Source organism: Epinephelus lanceolatus, chromosome 3 (genome assembly GCF_041903045.1).
Source record: "Epinephelus lanceolatus isolate andai-2023 chromosome 3, ASM4190304v1, whole genome shotgun sequence".
NCBI classification, from domain to species: domain Eukaryota; kingdom Metazoa; phylum Chordata; class Actinopteri; order Perciformes; family Serranidae; genus Epinephelus; species Epinephelus lanceolatus.
In genome coordinates, this window is record NC_135736.1 from 10050909 (window position 1) to 10071841 (window position 20933).

Consider the following 20933-nt stretch of genomic DNA (forward strand, 5'->3'; position numbering starts at 1 on the left):
TTACACTAATGGAATCGTTGAGTTCACTCGTATACAAGGTGGTACACAATGGCTATTGAAGAGCTGTTGCGCAAGGGCACTTCTAATGTGAATGTGTATGTCTAAGTGTGTGTGTGTGTGTGTCTGTGTGCAGCAGTGAGAACAATAACCTATGGCTTTAAGAGTATTTCGCCCCAGACTCCAGATAATTAATTTTAATTATCAGGGGGGCCCTCTCCTCTGACACACTAAAAGTAAGTATTCCTCACACTTATTAACACAGGCTATGTAAGGTAGCGCACTATGTATATTTACCATGTGCCGGTGAGCATGGGATGTATTACTGAACGGTCCTAACAGGGGCCCAAAGTGTCAGGGGCCTCCCTGGCCTTGATCTGTAAAATGTCCCTTAAATACTGACCAGGAGGAGACCCAAAATTACCGGGGAGGTCCTGAACCAATTTCAAAGATCGGTATCAGAGCTAATCAAGGCATTTTTTAGCTGATAAGGATCGGCTATATTGAGCAATATAGAGCATGATCCGATCATTTGTTTTTTTTGTCAGCTGTCACTAGGGTTGGGACTCGTTAGGATTTTAACGATTCTGATTCCTTACAGATTCCTTCTTAACAGTCCGATTCCTTACCAATTCCTCTTACCGATTCCTACATTATATTCATTATACTTGCTATACTTAAACAAGTATATAATAAACACAAATACAATCATACAAATACAAAAACTTTATTCTAACTGTTCCACAGTACAATTAGATGAAAATACACATTTGTGTGTGGTGTGTATTTCAGATTTAGAGCCTGTATCATCTCCCTGAGAATGTATAACAACAAAAAGTGATTCTCTGATTTCTACAGTAACACAATTACCTCAAATTAACCACAGCAATGTAATAAAAAATACTTATATGCATTCATGCTTGGGCACTGTTATTTACGTGACAACACCTGAACATAACACACACAGACATACATTGGCTGTTTGTTTCTACCTCTCCCCTCGCTGGAAGCGGACCTCCAGCCGCCCGCCTCCGCCTTGATTAAACGCTGAAAATTAAATAAAAGAGGGAGAAAGGTGTCTCCTATTTTATCTTATTTTGTTATATTTCTCCCTCTCCCCTCTCTGGAAGCGTCGGACCTCCCGCCGCCCGCTCCCGTCTCAAATACGGAGGTCTCTCTCTCCGGAGCACCCACGGCGCACGCCCGGCCTGTTAAATAGCCTGTAACCATGACAACTGTGTGACACAAACTCAGTGCTTTAGTGATTAGATAATGTCGGGCTCGGTCGGGTTCGGACAGAAATATGTGGCCCATGCCGCACTCTAATGGAAATGTATGTGATGTTTTTTTGTTGTTTTTTTTTTACAGTCTATGAACCATTTGCAGTTACACCAAATGTGATGGAACCGGTTCCGGAACCTGAACTTTGGACCTGGTTCCAAAAAAGAACCGGATCCGGATCCCAACCCTAGCTGTCACACAGGTGTTTTTACTCGCAAAGCTTTCATATTGCAACGCACCTCTCCAACTTGCCACTGTCTGACTCTCCTAAACTCTGCTGAGCTCTTGTGAGTAAGAGCAGGGGCTGAGCCCTGCCCGCGGTGAAACACAACACGCCATAAACTACAGAAAAATGCAGTGTGACACTTTTATTTACACCAGTTACCGAAAATACAAGAAATCATTTCATTTCAGCTCAGTGTGACTGTCCCTTGTGTTTTTCTGTCATATATAGCGCATAGTGTTTCCCTGTCCTGCTCAGAGGAGAGAGACAGTGGTGCTAGGCTTACAACAACTACGTACATTCACCACGTCACTGCAAGTTCAACAAAAGCCCCACGAGCAAAAAGCCAAAAGAAGTGATATATTATTGTAGCTATTCAGTTATCAAACATAGGCTATACATTAGAGTGATTTTAATAACTTTTGAGTATTTAAGATTATACTGCGCAGCTGTATAGGAAAACAGCAATACTGGATCAGGACTCAGCATCAGCAGATAGTCAATACCAAATGACTTGGAGCAGGATTGGGGGCGAAAAAAATTGCTGCTTAATGCTTAAACATTAGGGATGCATGATAATATCGGCATGTCATCAATATTGGTCGGTATTGGCTTTAAAATGAACTTTCAGAATCAGCCAACATGCTTTCTCTTATTTTGCACAATGAGTAAATATTACATACATTGAAAAGTATTCTATTTCATGTCTCCATCTGCTGCTGGGCCATCAGGATAAGAGTATGCATGCATAATATGATGTTAATTCCACTGCAAAAGAGACTTGATGATCACTAAAATTAGGTGGGGAAGAAAGTGAATTATTGGCTTATTGGTACATGTCGGTATATTGGATATTGGCAAAAAATTCAATGTTGTGCATCAAGGAGACACAAAACATCACAAAAACAATTCAAAACCACCACAAAGTCTGTGCGTCTTGCTCCTCTGAAGGGGAGGCAGGGCCTTTTACATATTAGTGCCCAGGGACCCATTGTCTAATAATCCGCCCATGCCTGTGAGGGTTTGTGTTTGCATTCATGTCGCTGTGCAGCTATAAAAATGCATACATGACATTTATGTGTAAGTGTCTGTAATAATTAAACATGCTATAAGACCCTTCCTCGCAACCAAAGATGATTTGTTGGGGGGCGGTCGGAGCCCATATATTATCATGATAGATACATGTACTAACATGAAATGCTACCCCTCACTCAAGTGCCACTTTATCTCAATGAGGCCTCCTGCTTTAAATAAATTATTGAAATAACGTGAATGAGGAATATATATCATGTGCAAGACTGGTGTGAGACAACACATGAGGAAAAAAGGCCTGTTTTAAGAAAGGCAGATGAGCCATTTCTCTTCTCCTCTGAATATTTTCTTTCAATTAGTACAACTGTTCTGTCTCTCGCTCTTTCCCTCTCTGTGCACCTGTCAAACAGGCGACATTTACATTAAAAACATTCCGATTCTCCCATTGAGATATTTTTAATGAGCATGCCAAACCCCTCAAGTCTCTTTTCTTACAGTATCATTCAACAATTTGCATAATGAAATATGCATGAGGGCTAATTTAATTTTTGGTTCAATATTCACTTATTATAGCACAGAAAACCAATGCAGGCTGCACACCCACTGTGACGTATATTAGTGTCTATTGCTGACCAGCGCGTCTGTGGTCAAGTGAGGGGTTACTGGAGTTTAAGAGGTTTAAAACTCTATGTGTTGCGCTGTCTGTCATATTCTAATAACAATACCCGCCAGTCTTCTCTCCTCTCTCCCTCCCTTCTTTTTTCTCGCCTCCGTGCTTTTTAATTTCTTGCCCCGGTGCCTTCATCATCGGTCACCTGTCATCAGTGCAAGTTGTGGACTGGGGGGTGGGCGTGGGGGGGGGGGGACACGAAGTGACACGCCGCCACAACTTTGCTCACAACTCCAACAAATGGACACGACTGGCTGGTCCACAGTGGTGAGTAAGAGCGCAAAAAAAAACCCCATTTAATGACTTCACATATTCGCTACGCCAAAAAAAAGTCCAGTATCTGTGATGTCATCATGCTGGGAGATGAAGTCAAGTGATTAGAGCTGCATGTTTGACTCAAAATTTACTCAATAAAAGGTGCTGCCCCCAGTGTAAGTGTGGCAGTAATTATTACCACACACAAACTTTTAGGGGAAAAACCTTTTAAAAAGTTTCTATGTGGGCTTAAAGGAATAGTTCAGATTTTTTGAAGTAGGGTTATAATAAGTACTTATCCATGGACAGTGTATTATGTACAGTAGATGTCAGTTGGCACGCCCCCAGTTTGGAGAAGCAGGCTGGAGTTTGAAATGGAAGCTAAGCGACATACTGCTGTGGAAGGGGCAGTAACAAAACATATTTTAGTCACCCACCTCAATAACAGTATAGTGTACTCTATATTGAAAGTATTTTCACTGCTTTACCTTAATGTCAGACAGTGACTTTTAACTGGAAAATTAAGCCATCACATAGCTCTCTTCAAAGCCAGACTCCATTGAGAAAAACATTGATTTAACATCACTGAATCCAGGAGCCGCTGGTCTACTGCCTTGAATGGTTATATTGTTTATGTTATTGCCTGACTTTGGCATTTTAAAGGGTTTATTCAGATCCACCAAAGTCACACAACAAATACAATATAACAAACTGATCAAAGCAGCGGTGGACCAGCAGCTTGTGTTTAGCAGTGTTAAATCAATGTTTTTCTCAAAGGAGCCTGGCACTGACAAGAGCGTAGATGGGGAACTCAAGCCGCTGATGGCTTACCTGTCAGAAATGGCTGTCCGATGGAAAGGTAAAGGCATGAAAATAATCTTAATATTGTGTACACTTAAACTGATATTTATCTTTCTAGGTGTGATTTTTTTGTAGGTGGCTAAAATCCGTTTTGTTGCTGGCCCCCATCCACAGCAGTACAATGCTGAGATTCCATGTCAGACTCCAGCCTGCTTCTCCAAGCCGAGGGTGTGCCGACTAACATCTACTGCCTGTCATACCCTGATTATGGATAAGTTCCCCATACAACCTCATGTCAAAAAATCCGAACTTTACCTTTAAAAAAATGTCTCAACCCTAAAGAATAAAGGGTAAAAAAATCCATGTGATACAAAGAGATGCTAGTGAACTGGGCAGTGAAACCACAGGACATCAGAAAGTCATTGCACAAAGCCGACAGAATGCATAAATAAGTGAAACACAATACATTAAAAAAAGCCCCGATGCAGGGAACAGGCTGTGTATAATAAAAAAAAAGATGCAAATTTTCAGAGAGAGCAAAAGGGAGAAAGTTTTTCACCAGCTGTAGGTATGTGTGTGCCTTTCTTTCTACTTTATACTACTGCAAAAAAAGGTTTATTTCTTGGGGACTTTCACGGCTGAGTCATAAAGCACTGAAGGTTATTGACTGGTATTTTAAATAGAGGGTATAGAGCAAAGATTTGACATAATCTCTTGCGCGCACTATCTCTCCGCTATCACTCCCTCATTCTCTGTCTATTTTTGTCTGCTCTACCTTTCCTTTCTCTTCACCCCACACTCTCTAAGCCAAGATAATAAAACCAATTTCTTTCTCAGCCTTTGTCTTCATCCTTCCCGCCAAGGAATTATTCCTCACCGTTCCTCCTTCTTTGTCTCTCATTCCGACTGTCTGTTTTTTTTCTCTCCCTGTCTGTTTATCTGTCTTAAACCCACTTAGCTGCAGTTTCCGAAGTCACACCCAGATATATGTGGTAGGCCTCTTATTGCTTGCTCCTTTCTCTCCTTCTCTCTCTCTCTCTCTCTCTCTCTGTCTGTCCTTGCTCCCTCCTTAATATCTTTCTCATTCCTGCCTCCCTCAGGGCGTCATCTCCAGCCTCCCTCTGTTTCTCCCTCGATCCCTCCATCCTTAGTAAAGCCGGTGCTGACGTCACCGTTCTGTCTGAGCCAGTAGTCTGAGTCAGATCCAAAAAAGACTCCCTTATGTCCTCAGCACCTCCATCTACTTCTCCTTTTTCCCTCTCTCTCTCTCTCGTTCCCTCTCTGCCAATGTGTTTATCCAGCAGCCTAACAAAACATGAAAACATCAGCAAAAATTCACAATTCACATCCTCTCCGCATCCTGACCCATGATGAATGTAAATGCAGAACATGCACATACCGCCTCGCACGCACACACCTTTGCAACCTTTTTATTTATTTATTTTTTTTACATTCTTCCAAACACTGAAATAGCTCTATATTTTCCCTGTGTGTTTTTCTTGGTGTTGGCAGAAAAGCTCCTTTTTTTAATTAGCATGACCACATCAAAACAAGGCAGTGGCCTGGATACCGCCTTGCCTGCTGGCTTTCTTCCCCGCGACGTGCAACACGCACGCAAACACACAAACAAACTATTCACTAACAAAGCCGAGCTGTGGCAGGCAGGCAGGGAAAGAGAAAGCTGCGATGCTGCAGTGGGTGCTGCTGTTGTTATTGTCTCTGATGTTTTTCACTTTGTTTGGCAGACCTCCCTTCACTCCGTCTCTGTCTCCATCCCTCATATAAACATAACTGACTGACTGATGATTTGATGAGGCTGACGCTGGCTGAGTGTGTGCGTGTGTGGGTATGTGTGTGCTTCTGTGACAGCACATGTATGTGTCTGCAAGCAGATGTAAGACGGAATAAATATTTGCGAGTGTGTGTGTGTGTGCACACGTCCGGCTGCGTGTGTGTATGTGCTCGAGTGCAGATGTGTTGAAGAACTATATAATTACAGAGCAAGTGAGAGCTGGGAACTAATCCTCATGAGTTGAAAGAGGTGTCTGAGAGTGAGTGACGCACAAAGCCGCAGCACAGTCCTCTGGAATCAACATTCGATTACAGTCAAAACCGCTCCACAACACTAGTCTGAATCATCTACCGCGCTGTGAACACGCTTAACACATACAAAGGTTCTGGAACGGTGTGTGAGAATCCTGCACAGTATGCACACAATACACTGTGCTGCCTGGAAATTCAATAAACATACAAACATTCCAGAAGCAAACTGGAACATTATACACATATACAAGACATTCCAGGACCCTGGCAGTACACGCAGTTAATTAACATACAGATAAACATTCTTGGATGCTGCAGGGACATTCAGATCTAATGGAATCTAAATTACTAGCATATTAATAGTGTTCAATGATAACCTTGATAGTTATACATATTAAATTGAGCATTATGGGCATCGGTGCCTTGTTTAAAAACACTTTTACATATGGACAGGACCACCTGTTTTGCCAGTATTGTGTTGCTAGTAGGGATGCATGACATTGGATTTTTTGCAAATATCCGATATGCTCATCCTAACAAATTATTTGGCCGATAACAGATACTGATATAGTTATATCCACTTTTTTCGCTACCTAATTCTAGTGATCATCAAGTCTCTTCTATAGTGGAATTAACATCATGTTATGTATGCATACTCTTATCGTGATGGCCCACCGGCAGATGGAGACATGAAATAGAATACTTTTCAATGTGTGTAATATTCATTCTTTGTGCAAAATAAGAAAAAGCATGGTGGCGGACTCTCATATTTAATTTTAAAGCCGATATTGGCTGAAACCAATGATGTACCAATATTATCAGCATGTTTGCCAATTTTGATAGTTCATTTTAAGGCCAATATTAGTCAACACCGACGATGTGCCAATAGGGCTGCCCCCTACTAGTCGACCAAACGTTCGTCAACCAGAAAGGTCATTATTTAATTTAAAAGGGCAGACACAGGAAGTGGCCACGCTCAGCAGTCAGACAGGAGTCACATTAATTTACAGGGCTTGCACTTGTGATAATTACACAGGCTAGTTAATAACATGTCAGGCATTAAATCCAAAGTGTGGGACCATTTTGAAGGACAAACTCTGCAGGCGAACATTTGCTTATCATTCATAGACTACAAATATGAAGTATCATCTGAAACATGTCGGTAGCTACATGCCCATTAGCCACTTAGCACACTCATTACTTCTTTGAAATCACAATCCTTCCCTAGCCTTAACCAATGTGCTTTTGTTTTCCAGACCTCAGATGGAAGTTTGGATGCCATCCTTAAGTTCTGGTGTCAAAGTCAAAGGCAATGCAGTGCATAAATGTAGTGTTTCGGTATCTGAAATAAATGTTGTCTCTGAACATAATCCAGATGGCAATTATATTTTCACAAAACCCTAATTAGGAAAGCACAAAACATACAAATGTTCTTTCTCAGGAACAGGGTCGTACAATTACCCCAAAACAAGTAACTAGTTACAACCTTATTTTTGTCGTCAAATCCCTACTGATTTGAAATCCAACAAATAATCACATCCCCAGATACACAACATGCTGTTGTAGTAGGTGTAGTAGGTGGGGGAAATAATGAATTCTTAGATGCATTGCGATGTGGACTTGGATTCATCTTCACAGACGTTTTACATCATTACACAGAGACAATCATTGCCGGCGAGATACAGCACAGGGACACAGGCTGAAATCAAACCCATGGTTGCTGTGGCAAGGATGTTGCCTTTGTACATGGGATACCCGCTCTACCCACCGAGCTACTGGGCGCCCCAGAGGTGTCGAAATTTTGAGGTGAAAAGATGCAATTACCAATATTGTGGGTTGCAACAGAAAAGTAATATAACAAGTAGTTTCTTTTGGCAGGGAGTAATAAGAAAGGATAAACTGTTAATTTTAATAAGAGTGATAAATTACAGTTTCAGAGTAATGAGCCCAACACTGAGGACCACTGACATTCTGATTAATAACTAATTTGCCCTTCATCATCCAAGCTACAACTAATTTGTTGTTCATTATACTGAGCTGTGAGGAATTAATAAGTTAAAGTAAAATTTCCACTGGTCATGTTATAACAACTGAACCAACATGGTGGTAACAAAGTAAATTCCATTTGCATATGAAAACCATGACATGTGGTTAAAATTCCTAGTAAGTAGCCCTTGAGTTAAGGATATTTTGTACAAGTCAAATATCCCCCAAATCATCATAACTTTGGCGGTCCCTCAGCTCCCCCATGGACTCGCCTCTTTCACAAGTTGTGACTTAGTATGCAAAGGTCTAAGGCTTATGGGAAATGGTGTTCATTAATGGCACCTGAGAAACCTAAACAGAAACATCAAAAAAATAAACAAAAACATTGATTGTTTTTCGTAAGTAGTAGATGTATGAAGCAAACCATACAACATGTGAGACTTATGTTGTTGCAAATGTCTGTGGGATTTTGAATTTTGTGGATGTTGGTTATGGTTAATAAATACTGTGTAGTGCATCTATACACACCAATTATTAACCATTAAAAAATACGTAATGTTAAAAATGTTATAATGTTTGCAACAATAAACTGTAAAAATACTACAAATTATAGCATTACTGATAATAAACATAACTAATTATCATTTCATTGTGTGTTAACAGTAAAATAATTATTAACTTAAGTTTAATTCACTAAAAATTTCCAAGCTATCAATTATGGTTATTATAAAGTATTACCAAATCAGTATTAAACATCATCATCATGACATTATTAATAAAACACTTACACTATTAATTATACACTATGAGAATAGACATGACAGAATGTTGTGTGCGACGTTGTGCTGTCTTACAATTCCTTACACATTTAATGAAGAACAAACAAATGCTGTCTCCAAAATCCCTCCTTATTTACCATGTAGTGCACGATACAGTATTTAGTTCTGAAAGTGGAATATTTGCACTATTTGTTCCACATTGTAACACAAAAGACGTTCCTATGAAACGTATACAGCATTTTAACAATCCCACAATGCAATGCATCACTTTTTATAGATGTGCGAATTACAGTACAGCGGTTTGACTCTATTGAGCGTCCACAGGGAGTGGTGAATGAGGGCATTTTGGACAGAGCCAAGATATTTTCTCTTTCCTTTCTTTTTAAATCTTATTTTTACATATTGAAGAAAAAGAGATATTCGATGAGAGAGCTCACAATCCCTGAACTACTTTGCAAGATGTTTCGTAACTGCATTACCGAGCATCCTTTGGCATCTCTTTTCAAACCAGCAGGAACATTGATGGTTCACAATACTGAGGAAATCTCTTGGTAGAGCTCCCTCTGAGAGTTGTGCAATGGTCGGAACATGCAATATGGACTAATGGCGCGCATAATGTGGCCATTTTATTATTCCTCTGCTTGCTCACCCACACTGTGAGGTAACTTGCAGAAAACAGACTGGAAAAACATTTTCTGCTGTTGACAGTTAGATTCATACATAAACCCAGAATGAGGCAGGCTATGGAGGAAATGGTGGGGATGGTTGGGATAGCTCGACACAGGCTGAAATTATTTGAGGCAAAATACACAGAATGGAAGATAACACAGTTGATGTCAAACTGCATAGTGATATCCAGTTATGTATCACATGAATGTGTTTGCCTTGTGATCCAGTCCAGTCGGCAAAAGAAAATGAAGCCGTTGTAAGTTTCTGCAAACCAGGAATACATTACATATGCATGTTTCATGCATATATCTCTAAAGTGACTTAGTATATGAGCTGACTTTGTCATCGGAAGGTGGCGGGGACGGTGGATGGTGAGACACCTAGGCGAGACGCCTCCAAAGCTGCAGTCCACTTGGAGACCACTGTTAAAGATAATCAAACAACGAAAACAGTTGTTTTTTTTAGGGTGCCATTGTTGTGTGCAATTGTTTCTTGCAGAGATATTGTTGCATTTCCTCCCGTACTAATGGTATGAAAGGCAATTATCCGTTGATTGTTTTTTTTTTTTTTACAGAGAAATCACTGCATTTCCTGCAGCAATAGTGGCATGAAAAGCAGCTATTCAGTTGTTTGTTACCAATACATCACTGCATTCCCTTCCGGAGGGTGGCATTAAAATCGGTTGCTTTTTCCTCTGCTCTTCCAGCTGGGATTGTATCCCCAAGACTGTGTGATGTGTGATCATGTGACATGATCTTTTCCTAACAGTAACTAGGTGGTTTTTGTGCTTAAACCTTACACACAACCACAGCAATTTAACAAGTTTCAATGTATTGCTACGTAATAACGTGCAAATGTAACGCATCTGTGGTTTGCAGAAATGTACAATGCTAACATTTTTCTGGTGATTAGTTGGTGTGTTTGACGTTTGCCTTTAATTGAGAATAGCCTGCATTTTGTTATGCTTTCTCTTGCTGTCTAAAATGCAGTGACCTTGAGACATTATTTCTCTGTAAACAAAATCCCATACATATTTCCTCCACTGTTTACAGTCATTAAATATTGCTGCGGTTTGATAGGAAATAAAAAATGCCTTCAGGCAGCATTTAGTTCCACAAACAATCAGATTAAACACTACTTGACAAGAATTATTGCTAGATAATAGCATTATAAATTGCACTGTACCAGTATTCCAAATGATCCATAAAGATAAAATGAATATAGTATTGTAATAAGCCGAAAAATATTTCCCATGCTAAAATAATGATAGATTTTATATGCTTGTAACACATTCGGAAAAGGAATTAAATTAAAATCCCCAAACTGGGAGAAATTAAGCAGAGGGAGTTGAGCAGTTGGAAAAACATAAAATAAAAAAGACAGTTTGTGGAAACAACAAAAGGAAGGAGGGGGGAGATGATTTCATGGGGTTCTTTATGTCCTGCGGGAGTTCAGGAAACCCATTTGACAGCAGACAGAGCACAGTTACTGTATCTCGCTACAGGATAAAAAGCTGTTAGGCTGGCCATACACTCTCTCTCCTTCCCTCTTTCTCCCCCACACACACACACACACACACACACCACATATGAGATTCCGCTGCTACTGGCCTCGTTTCTGCTTTATTAGCTCCCTGATGTGGTTATACACATATACAGTAGGGCTGTTTGGAGGTGGACAAATGGAGTGATGGGAATGGATGTCCAAAAGGAAGAATAAAAAGAAGAAGGTGGGGACTGTGAAAGGATGCAGAGGATACGAGATGTAGTGAGTAATTGAAGAGCGATGCAGGGGCTTTGATTGACAGAGGTAACAGAAAAGGAGCAAAAGACAGGTGTCTGTGTGTGTATGTTTGTGGGAGCAAGTCTGTGTATATGTCTACCATGGGGGTATAGTGAGGCAGAGATGCATCGCATCCTCTGCCAGCAACCACCACACCACGCTTATAAAGAAATGACAGATCTGTCTCTCTCTTTCTCTTTCTCCCACACACACACACACACACATATACATACACGCAAACACTCCTCTGCGGCCCCCGAATGCGTTTCTGTCAGCTCTCGAGCAGCCTGTCAGACAAGCCACAGGTAAAATAATGTTGTTTTCCCTACTGGGAAAAGGCTTTGAAATGTGTTACATTATTAATATTTGGCTGGAGGATGTCATTCTCTCCTATTTTTCTCCCATTCTGTCTGAGCATGTCAAGTGTCATTTTTGACATACAACATGCAATATATCCTGTGTATACCATGAATATTGAATAATCTGTCCAATATGTACTCTTATTTAACAAACTGCACTTTCCTGGCAGGAGATAATTAACTGGGTATAAATCCTAACTGGATAGAAAGTAGATATGTGATGCTTGTTAATTCAGCCTTAAAAAGTGACCTATTTTGTTTGAGATAGAGAATCATATATGTTTTATTAATCTACAGGATGTTATCTCACCGTTTTACAAGATTAAAGTGACTAATAATATTGTGTGTCTTATGGCACGCACATAATGCACACACAAACACATTATGGCCTCTTTCTTGCTAACAGGCTCACGGCCAAGTACAGTTTCTGAGCTCCGCCATCTCTCCTCTCCTCTCCTCCCCTCTCCTCTTCCACCGGTAACCATGGCAACTTCCACGTCGTCCGATTCCAGGACACACTCGGGGAGTCTTCCTCCCGATTCCACCTAGCAACATTCCTGTGCTGACATCCCTGTGTTTCTCCCTGCCTCAAATCTGTGTATGTGTGTGTGTGTATGTGTGTGTGTGTGTGTGTGTGCATTTCTCGATGTGACACCTCTCTCCCCACAGTTTAATCCGAGACCACCTGCTCGCACAAACTCCAAATCCTCCTAAAAGCTAAAAGACGAGCAGCATTTCAGACAGTCGGCCTGTCTCTCTTGGTCGGTGAGAAAGCAGAGAAGCGTGCAAGACACGATCGCCGCCAAGACGATGGAACCCCGCCACACCGCGACACTGTCTTGTAGGATTTAGTCACCTCATGATTCACAAAAGAGAAAAAAAAAGCATGCTGTTGTGCGTATGCATGTATGTGCATGGGCAGGAATGCTGTTCCTCGTGTCCTGGTTTCGTTTTGCGCTTCAGCGTCAATGTCAAAGTATGAAGTCAGTCAGGAAGTCAGTCTCTGTCTACATGTCAACGTGTCTGAGGCTCTGATTCACATGCTAGTCTCTGGATGTGTCAGGCTTTGTGTGTGTGTGTATGTGTGAGAGAGAGAGAGTGTGGTGTCTAGACCATTCTCAAACCATTCTCAGGCAGTCATGTAGCTTAGGTGCTCGGTGAAGCATGATAACTAAGGTTAGCAGAGTTGTGGCGACAGGAGAAAAGGGTCAGACAGCGAAGACTTTGACATATGGAAATACAGTGGTTTTGGGAGAGCAGCACAGCTGTCACTCACTGTGAATGTACATCGGTGTGTGAGTGTGTGGATGGAGAATGCAGCTGTTTGTAAGGGACAATAATATTATGTGATGACGAGCTTACAACAGAACATTTGTGTTCATCGCTGTCACATATCTGAGGCAAACTTTCGGAATATGTGTTTCAGGACTGACTGTTTGCCAGAATCTGTCCATCTTTGACTGTAGCTTCACTTCTGAGTTCTCTCTGGATATATGCATCCATCTATGTGTGTGTGTGTGTGTGTGTATGTGTGTGTGCATATACATGTATGTGTGTGGGCCCTAATTACCGCACTGAGCAAGGGTGACAGTTGGGCCCCCAGGGTGCCGCAGGGCATCTCCTGCAACGGTGGTGACTATATGAGGGTGGCAGTGCACACACGCACACATACATACATACATACGCCGACACACACACACGCACACATTAAGTAGGACATTTCCAGATATGACCTCATTCAGTGGGAAGCAGGGTAGTTAATGGAGAGAGGACAGAAGAAGAGTGAACAGACTGAGACAGAAAAAGTCGGAGATAGATACAATAATGAGATGTAATTGTAAATATCCTGGTGAGTCCACCTCTGCAAGACATCACATAGCCTCACTTGCCTCAGTGCAGAACTTCAATTTAGCAGATAACATTGTTTTTGTTCTCAGAGTCAGTGGGCTGTAATAATGATCAAAAATGTAAGATTTATGTAGGTTTAAAGCATTCATTTATCTGTGTCTCTGTCATTATCTGTCCGCCTCTCACTCCCTCTCCGTCTGTATTTACAGATATGGATCAGACTCAAACGGAGAAGACAGATGAACTGCAGGTATGCCTGAAAAAAAAAAAAAGAAAAAAGAAGTGGCAGCCTGTATGACAGTTCACTAGTTCCATAGTCGTGGACTGCAGCACATGGCTAGCACTAGATTGCAGTCTGTGATTCAAGTGGTTTTCTATAATTCAGGGAGTCGAAGGAAAAGAACTTCAGAGGTTTCTTTACAGTCTCCCGCGTGAATGGTTCAAACGTGCGGGTGCACGCTCGCTAACACGCACGATCCCATACCAAAGCATACAACCACAGATGTATGGTATTTGCACATGCACACACACACACACACACACACACACACACACAGGCACACAAATGTGTTCACACACTAGCACACTAGCCTGGTGCTTTGAAGGCTGAGACTCCGTTCTAAAGAGACAGGCTGCCAGAAGAAGTTGACCGAGCTCGGGAAGTGATAAGCAACTCTCTCAATTTCTCTGTGTTTGTGGGGGGGGCGAGAGAGTGTGTGAGCATGCATGAGCAAGTGAGCCTGTTCATGAATGCATGCATGTGTATTCATTGGTGTGTGTGCACACAGGGCTGGTGCATAGCTGTGTGTTTACAGCGATTGTGCACCTGGGTTTCCCTGGGGCCACCGAAGGCTGGGGTTTGATCTAGAGACTTTGTGTGTCTTTCTGACTCCGGTGCAAGATTGGGTTAAGATATAGAATGCATACTGTAAAATACAGGCAACGTCCTGCACCCCATTAAGCCCCTGCACTTCAGCCTCAACCCCACCTTTCCCCCTGAGCTGGGGAAAGAAAAGAGTGAATGGAAAAACAGGAAAGGGCGATGAAAACTAAAACAGATGGCAAGGGAGAAAGGAAAAGTGACAGAGAGGGTGAGAAGTAGGGGGTGAGAAGCAATTTGAGGAATGAGAATTGGGGAGAAAAAGGAGTGGAGTGACAAAAATGGAGATATCAAGAGAGTGACAGATAAGAGAATAATAAATGAAACATGTTATTTAACACTTCCAAAAGCGAGAGAGAGAAGGGGAGCGAGGGAGAAGGGGAACAACTCCCTACCCTTGTCTTTCTTGTCAAAGTGGTTTCCCTTTGTGTTGAGGGACTTCTTCAAGAAGGATGGGAAGGGGGAGAAAAGGGGGGAGCAACAAAGAGAAAGAAAGGGAGAAGGGCAAACAAGGTGACAAGGTGGGAGAGGTGTCAGGGGGGAAGTCTGTTTGAAGTCCAGAAGTAATTTTCTAACATGGAAGCTGTGGCAGAAAAACAAAGTTTGTGTGCATCGTCTCTAGACATTCTTCAGTGTCCACACTCAAGTGCCTGAATGCATGTGTGTGAGATCGAGAGAGAGAATAAGGGAGAGTGCGCTGAAAGGTACTCGGTCCTTGAAGCACTCAAATATCAGTAAGGGACAAGGAGTGCATTGTGAAGCATCTCCGTAGAAGCCATCAAGTCACTTTTATGTCAATGGATCGCTATAACTCGCAGGCATTCCACCATTTTGGCTCGCAGCACTCTCCCTGTGCAGAATTGAACAACCCAAACCTTCAAATGCTTCTGTTGTACTGATATAACTCTCCCCAGTGACACTTTAATGTATGCTCAACCCAGCCACACCCTGGCTGCAGCCAACTCGGCTGCTTTGAAAAATACAATGAAATTGATCCTGTTTTTTAGGAAAACACATATAGAGTGTGGTGAAGGTGACTTGAGCCAGTGGGGCGTGCCAATAAAACAAAAATAATGGAAACGTACATGTTTCTCATTAAATAAAGATAAAACCTGAATAAAATGGAAGTAAGCTGTAACTACTTTTCATGTTCCTTTTTCAAGCTGTACATTTACTCTTTACTTAGGTACATTTTTGAGCCAGTAATCTGCTTTTTACTTCTCTACATTTCCCTTTTATTACTTCTTTAACACTGGTAGATTAATTAATGGGTGTGTTTGTAAATCCAATCTGAAGCCCTACACTAAAATGAGAGCGCTATTGTATGAAGGAATGGAGCGTTCTATTTCAGTCCAGTTTGTGCAACTGTGCGCTCATTACAATAAAGCTGATAACTTTTTTAAAAATAACTTTTTGTCACATTTGTTGAAATTGTCACTGTGTCTTGAAAACAGTATGCAAGACAGAATCATGTCACATTTCTCTGCCTACTCTCACGCCTCATAGTGCTTCTAATGGCCGTACTGAGCATGAACTAAAAAACCAATAAAAGCTGAGGAGTCTCCAAGGCAGCTGTCAGTCATGTCGATCCAGGCTTGTTAACTGCAGTCAAACTGTCAAATTAGGAAGGGCTGAATAAATATGAATCAAGATTCTGTTACTGCATCACCTATTTCTTGCCTCAAACGTTTTCAGAAACATCATTTTGTGCACGGCTTAGCTGTAAAATCAGAAAGTTTGCACCAGCCAGAGGGCGGTGCTTCATTCTGGCTTGACTGTTTCCAACATGGTGGCCAGGTCACAGACTTTTTCATTTTACAGCTAAACAGTGCACTAAAATTTGTTTCTGAAAACATTTGAGGCAAGAAAAAGGCAATGCAGTAACAGAATCTCCATTCATATTTGAACAGCGCTGCCTAGTTTGACAGTTTAATTGCAGTTTATGAGCAGTGACTGACCTGATTGACAGCTGCCTTTGAGACTCCTCTGCTCCAATTGGTTGTTTTCCAACATGCCATTGGAAGCCAAATGAGGAGGCAGAGGAATATAATTTTCTTTTCCTGTCTCATGTTTTCTGTGTGAATGCAGTGATAGTTTCAGAAAATACAGCAAAAAGTTAATATTAAAGTTACCGACTGTAACTTTGCACTGGATATTTCACTATAAACCTCAAGGTGTGCTCATTTGACATCAGACTCAATAACATACACCTACAGATAAATGTAGCCTATGACAGTAGCTGGCCTGCGGGAACATGTAGACCAACACAAAGTAGCAAGCTAGTGTGCAGGAAGGTTTATATGTGTTGCTTGGCAACAGTTGAGTTGCCAAACTATTTGTGTCGGCAGAGCCAAATAAATGGTTCAATAAATAAACAAACAAATGAGCTGCTGTTCCTTTTTACAGTTAACTAATAAATAGTGTTGGTAGTGCAGTTTTATAAAGAAAACCAAAGCACACCTGAGGCTGTGCCGTTGTACCCACATCAGCAGGGCTGTGATAATCTACACTCCCTCTTGTGTATCTGCATCGTTGATATATTAACTGTTTGATTAGCCTACCTGCTCAACACTGTTAGCCTTTGCTGTAAGTTTTGACTGTTAGATACAAGAAAATTTCAGATAAACCCACCATAAAACATATTTACAGTAAAGCTGTTTTACTGTAAAACATCATTACAGGAAAGGTACTGTAAAAGGGTAACTGCTGTAAGCTGCTGGCAACAGTGTTGCCTGTATGTCAAAGCAACAAGTGTTGATTTTTCACTATCTTGCACTGGCCCACACAAGCTTAAAGTCAAAACTGGAAAGTAACTTTGAGTCCTTTGATTAATATATTAACTTGGTTCCTCTTTACTTGAGTATGTTTGTCAGATGGTAATTCTACTTGAGTACAATTATTATGGGAGTAATTATACTTTTACTTGAGTATAGATTTTCAGTACTCTACCCACCACTGCTTAAAACAAAGAATGCTCAGTAGCCATTTTGAAATAGAGGCATTTCAGTTCAAAACACGATAAAACAGAGTGAGCTATTGAACTGAGGCCAGTGTATCGCTAAAACAGATTAAGCGTAACTTTCATGGCCACGGCTTCGTTTCCCCTTCAGCCCAGTGTATCCCAGTGGGGAGATAATCTGGGAAATGCAGCGATATCAGGTCCTCTCTAGGTTGCCTGAGAAGCCTTGTGAGACCCTCTGGAGATATGAGGCTTTGATATCAAGACCAATTATGTGGTATGGGAGCACACACGCACACACAAACATACGTGCACACACACACACACAAACACACACACACGCTCCTTGGCCTTGGAGAGAGGTATAGAGAGGAAAACAAAGAGAGAATGTGATACTGAGGAAACACTGGGCAGGCGGAACATGCTCTGATTTTATCAGCCAGTTGAGCTCGGCTTGAAAACCAGAGACGATACAGACATAGAGGGAATGAGCGAGTGGAAACCAGACAGGCTGAAACAGACTGAGGAAGAGGTGTGTGTGTGTGGGTGAGCATGGGAAAAGAGCTAAAAACGCATGCACGAGCACATGAACCCACTGCAACGTGTGCAAAAAACTCTGATGCAGCCTTCAACAAGCATTAACAAGTGCATGCACATTAGACATGTGCATGAGCACACAATCAAAGATTCACTGCGTGCATTAATGTGTAACACTGATGCTTTTAATACACACTGTGTGCATGTCTTTGCACATACAGCACTGCACACACACACACACACACACACACACACACACACACACAAAAAGGCTCACTAACAGTTTCTTGCAGCAAACACATAGTCTCACAGAAAATATATGTGATAAACAGTTGTTTCCGGTCTGAGTCACCTCCACAGAGGATCCCTCAAGATTAAGTTTGGCCTCTGGCTCTGCTAATTGGAGCTTAAAGTCTGGTGTAGCCCCTGGGCAGTGTATGCTGTGTGTGGCACATGCTGTGTGTATCCGCGTCTGTGTGTGTGCATGTGTATAAATTATGGATGGCAAGGGCTGTAGGAGACTGGCCACACAAGCTGCAGCTGCCAGAGCGAGTGGAGAGACCGATGCCAGGCCAAAGCAATCGCAATCAGAGCGCCGCCGCATGACACAGACAGGTGGTTTGATGGAGAGACAGATGAGCATGCGAGAGAGAGGGAGATGACAGCAATATTGAGACAGAAAAAAGATGAGAGAGGAAATAATGGGACAGCAGGAAAGAGCACTCAAAGTCAGGGGAACACGTGATCTGAAAAACTGAGATACTAATGGTGACATTAATGAATTATTTATATCCAGACATTCTCATTACACAGAGCATTGCTTTCCCCTCATTGCTATTTTTGTTCTGCTATTATTTTCCAGTTAGTGCTCATCATCATACCTGCCTGATACTAAGTTGGCACTGAAGGGTGTAGAGACCACAGCGGTGTAAGAGACTAATACGACTAGCAGAAAACCAAAACACTTCTTCTACATAATTATAGTTAGTACCACTAAAACTTAACATGAGAACGTTGTTGACCGAGTAAGTGTTAATGAAATGTTTATCGAGATCAAAATTCAAATCGCTCAAAAAGTAAAACAGCGCTCTATTTCTTGTTAATAAATCTGTAATTTGGGAGAAGAGCAACCGCTGTGCAGACTTAAAGGGATAGTTTGGTTTTTCTGTTCCCCAACTATGTTCTCTTCAAAGCCACCAGACTCCATAAAAAACAAACAAACAAACAAACAAAAAAACAGTAATTTTGGATCACTGAACAGCTGGTGATCCACAACTGCCTCGATCAGTTAGTTAGTTAGTGTTATCACAGGGGTCTTCAAACATTTTCAGGCCAAGGTCTTCTTAACTGAAAGAGAGAAGTAGCAGGAACCCCTTCTACATTTATTGTATTAAATTAAGTTGGACTTGAGATAATTCTCTCAGTATTTTCAGGTCTTCTGTTTTGTGCTTCCCCGTAGCTCTTCAGTCAGCAGCAGTTGTAGCATGGCTAGGTGTGTTAGCCTCACACTCTGCACTTTCACCAGTGGTCTCTGAGGTGAACTGTGTTTCAGAGTCTCTCGCTTGTAAAGTTACAAAACGATCCATTGTGGCTCATAAGACTGTCTTTACATTTGGAATAGTAATACAGCTAATTGGCCAATAGGTGAAAAGAAAAAAAGGTGCCTCACAGTGATTTGGCATTAGCTAGCTCACATGACTGCACAAAGATTCATGAATAACAGTTAGCCCATCATTAATGTTGTGTGCTGTAAATTAAATGGGCTTCATGAATAGGCCAGTTCATCTTTGCAAATAATATGGATTCATGTTAATGTGTATTTTCAGACACATTTTACTTTTTGGGAAAAAAACCCACTTTAAATCAAAACAAACTGAATTACGAGGAGGTAATTTGGCGGCCCCTCAGCAGTAACTTTGAAGACCCCCTGGGGGTCATGGACCCCTTGTTGAAGACCCAGGTGTTATTGTGTGACTCATGTGATTCCGAACTAACCCTTTCAAATGCAAAACTCACACGACAACACAAACAAAATGTCTAGTCGGCAGAAGACCAACTGACACATAGAGACAAACAACCATTCGCACTCACATCACACCTACAGCCAATTTAGAGTCACTAATTAACCTGCATGTCTTTGGACTGTGGGAGGAAGCCGGAGTACGAGAAAACCTACGTGACACAGGAAGAACATGCAAACTCCACGAAGAAGTGCTCTCCCACCCTGGGTTCGAACCAGGAACCCTCTTGCTGTGAGGTGACAACGCTAACCAATTCATGCTAAAATCCTACTGACATGTTCTGAGAATCAGTTAGTCAATCTTAAACATGACTGGAAGCCAGGTTATAGTTAGATAACAAAGCTATGATACCTTACTCCTATCTAACTTAAATTGTGAGATCCAGGTCCTCATGGCTTTGTCGGCATCTCACAGCAGTAAAAGTGAACATCTCAGGGATCGCTATGCTATTAAAGAAAAACCAAATTTAACCTGTATTGTAACCCTGGTTCAATGATAAACTGCTTATTCTGTTAAGCGCTCCTCGTGGCTTCAGTTACTCCTCACAGCACTGTCAGGAGAGGGAAGCTATCGCACTGGCCAGCTGTAGAGGAAGTGTTACCTGAGCAATTTCCATTGTGTGATAAGGTTCTACAGTTGTATGGCATTGTACTGCATGTACAGAAACTGAGAGCAGCAGAGCTGCACAGGGTGGGGCTCACAGGTTACACTAGTTTCCACAGATTTTCCATAACCTTTTTCTGTGACACCACGTCTGACAGGTGTGCTGCATCGTTGTGTCATTTTCATGCTGTTGTTGTTTCCTGTCAAC

At 41.6% G+C, this 20933-nt stretch overlaps 1 protein-coding gene across 11 annotated transcripts in view; it reads right to left on the minus strand.

The window, feature by feature from the left end:
• Positions 1 to 20933, minus strand: part of adgrl3.1 (adhesion G protein-coupled receptor L3.1) — a 172218-nt gene that overhangs the window by 97745 nt on the left and 53540 nt on the right. The window lies entirely within an intron of this gene.